Genomic DNA, 3,376 nt, shown 5'->3' with positions numbered 1-3,376 from the left:
GTGGAGGTGGATAACGGTGATTCTTATGAAGATGTACTGAGACCTGTACACAGGTTCCTCCAGGGCTCACGAGCCATGGAACAGTTAAATGTCAAAGAGCAGATGGAATTTCTTTGAACATCCCTGTGAGGGCACTTTGTCAAAGGAGGGGCTCAGCTCAGCCAAGACTACATAGAAGAATAACTGGAGTAATCTGGGGCTCAGAGAAAAGCTTTCTGGAGGAGAAGTGGGCTCTGCGCTTACACTGCTCATCGTGCAACAGGCTTGCAAAGCTCACAAGGGTGATTTGGAGGGGAAGGCAGAGTCTATACACAGCTAGTGAAAATCAGGCCCAGTTCTTGACTGGTCGACTTCTGCCCCAGTTCCTGTGGCAAATGACACCAGTGTTGCCAATGTTATCTCCAGATGTGCAACTCATGACAAGTGGTTGAGATTCCTCCTGTAACTTGGACCACGGAGGCCTGTGTAGTCTCAATAATAATGTAGCCTATATTATTTTTCATGTTGTGATTATCTAATGATTCATCCATTCACTCTTTCAACGAGCGCTTATTAAGGTCTACTATGTGCCAGTCGTGAGTCTAGTCACCTGGGATTCATAGGTGAACAAATCACAAGCACCCTTGCCCTCGTGAATGGTACATACAAAGGCAAGGAAACAGAAAATAAAATGCAAACCTTTTACATTACTAATTATATAGAAGGGTAGAAGGAGACAATCACTTTGGGTGGGGCAGGTGGTGGGTAGTGGTGGTGGTGGTGGTGATAAGCTAACACACAGCAGGGTAGGGTGCATCTCGGGTCGTTGATAATGGGAGAAGAGAAAGGAAGTAGAGCATTCACTGCCATATGCAAGGGTAAGCAGGTAGGCTTCACTGGAGGGGCGACATTGGAGGAAAGAAATGAAGAAGGTGAGAGGGGTTGCCTTGCGGATATATAAAGAAAGTACTGTCCAGGCGGAAGGTCCAGCTGGTGCAAAGGCTCTAAGGCCAGGGAGTGACTACCACGCTTGAGAAATGGCAGAGAGGCCAGCGTGGTTGCTGTAGAGTGAGCCAAAAGGACGAGAGCAGGAGAGGAGGTCAGAGAGATTAACAGAATCCCACATTCTGTAGGTTGGGAGTCCGTTTTAAGGACCTTGGCTCTTGCTTGGGGTGAAATGTTGGGGGAAGAAGGAGGGAAGCAGTGAGGGGTGGAACAGAGGAGTCATGTGATCTGACACGTGTTGGAAGGAATCACTTTGATTACTTACTATGCCGAGAATAGAGTCAATTCAGGCGAGGGTAGTGGAAGCGTGTATACCAGATAGGAAGCTACCACGGCTGACTCCAGGGTTTTTTTTTTTTTTTTTTTGCCTGAGCAACAAGTGGACTGGGATTGGTATCAACTGATATGGGGAGCGCTGCAGTGAGAATAGGCTTTGTAGGTAGGGAAGGGTCCAAGAATTCAGTTTTGGACACATTGAGTTAAGCTGTCTCTCTGATATCCGTGTGAGTCAAGTAGGCAGTTGTATATACAAGTCGGGAATTTGGCTGAAAGATCTATACCTAAATATATGTGGATGGCACTTAAAAGCCATGAGACTACACGAGCTCTGCTAGGGAGGGAGAGCACATAGAGGAGGGCATAAAGTCACGAACAGAGCCCTGCAGCATAAAGGGATCAGAGAGAAGAGGAGACACCAGCTGAGGAGATGGGGAAATTGACACCAGTGACTCATGGAGGAAAACCAAGAGTGTCCTGGGAACTACATGGATCAAAGTGTCTCAAGAGACATCCAGCGGTTCACTCTGCTCAAACTGCTGATGTCAGGCGAAATAAGAAGAGGAGTGAGAATTAACCATTGCATTTAGCAATGCAGAGGTTCCTGGTGACCTTAATAAGAGCAGTTTCTTTGGGGGACTGTGTGAAAAAGCCTGCTTGGGACAGCTTTAAGAGAGAATGGGAGGAGAGGAATCAATGAGTATGGACAAGTTTTACAGGTTTTGCAGCAATTGGGAGCAAAGAAATCAGGCAGCATCTGGTGGGGAAAGAGGGAGTCAGGAAAAGGTGTACTTCAGGTGGGAGAAATATCATTGTGCTGAAGGCAAGCACCCGGTGGAGAGACACGAAATCGATAGCACAGGGGTGGCAGAGAGCATCCTTGGAGCGGCAGCTTTGAGTAGGCAGGAGGGTGCAGGGACCTTGTATCAAGGGGAGAGCTGGAGCATGCAGGAGGAGTTGCAAAATAGGGAGTTACTGGAATGGGTAGATGTCAGCTAGGCATTCTGGCCGTCCTGAACTCCTCTAGCTGAGGTTAGGCACCTGTCTATTTGTTGATTCTGCATGTCTGTTGAGTATCTGCTATGCATGAGGCACACCTGTGGGCACTTTACTAACATTTAACACTCCAAACAACCCATTAGGTGGGTTGTGTCACAATACCATGCTACATGTGAGAGGTCTGCCGCTCAAGGAGGTCAGATGGACTGGCCAAGTCCACTTAGCAAACAATTGGAAGAGTAAAGCTTTGAGAGACGGCCTGCCTCTCCAGGCAGGCTTATAAAGCTCACATCTGCTGGCAAGTCAGAGTGTGGGATTACTCTTGCATCCCCTTACACTGGTAACAAGCCTGCCCACTGAACCACAGCAGCTTCTGATGACCACATGGAAGCCACAGTCTGTATGTCTGGGCACCTGCCTCAGTTTCCTGTGTGCCAATGCTACTTCAGTGTGCATGAGCTCCATTCTGAGCATGAAGCTGAGGGGCAGGGCCTCTCTGTGACCTTGTCTCATTTAAAACAGACCTCTCCTCTGAAGGCTGGCTCAGCTCCAAGTGGAACAGACACTCCAGAACTACAGAACTGCCCTTCCACTGGCTTTTTAAACACCCTTACTACCCGAAGGCCTGCTTTTTCACCAAGTCAGAGAAGTAAGGGCCACTGAGCTCACTGAGCCATGTGGACCATTATCATCTAGATTGATGGACACACACACACACACACACACGCGCGCGCACACTCCACATGAATGTGCATGTGATCTCTTCTCATTAGACCTCTCTCTCTCTTTCTCTCTCTCTCTCTCTCTCTCTGTGTGTGTATGTGTGTGTGTGTGTGTGAGAGAGAGAGAGAGAGACAGACAGACAGACAGAGAGAGAAAGAGAGAGAGAGAGACCCTACTTCATTCTGTCCTCTTCCTGCTTTTGGCCAAACTTGTTAAGGAATGATCCTATCAAATAAGACCCCCAAAGAAATAAGCTTTATGGTGTGTGGAGCCCCTCCTGTAGGGTAAGCCTGGGTCCAGATACGACTTTTGCAGGGTTGGGTCTCAGGGTACAGGGTACAGGCCCATCCTGGGAAAGGAATAAACGTTTTGCTGTTCTGAGCCAGTGAGAATG

Source organism: Piliocolobus tephrosceles, unplaced genomic scaffold (assembly GCF_002776525.5).
Source record: "Piliocolobus tephrosceles isolate RC106 unplaced genomic scaffold, ASM277652v3 unscaffolded_26348, whole genome shotgun sequence".
Taxonomy (NCBI): Eukaryota; Metazoa; Chordata; class Mammalia; order Primates; family Cercopithecidae; genus Piliocolobus; species Piliocolobus tephrosceles.
Note: the sequence above shows the minus strand (reverse complement) of the source record.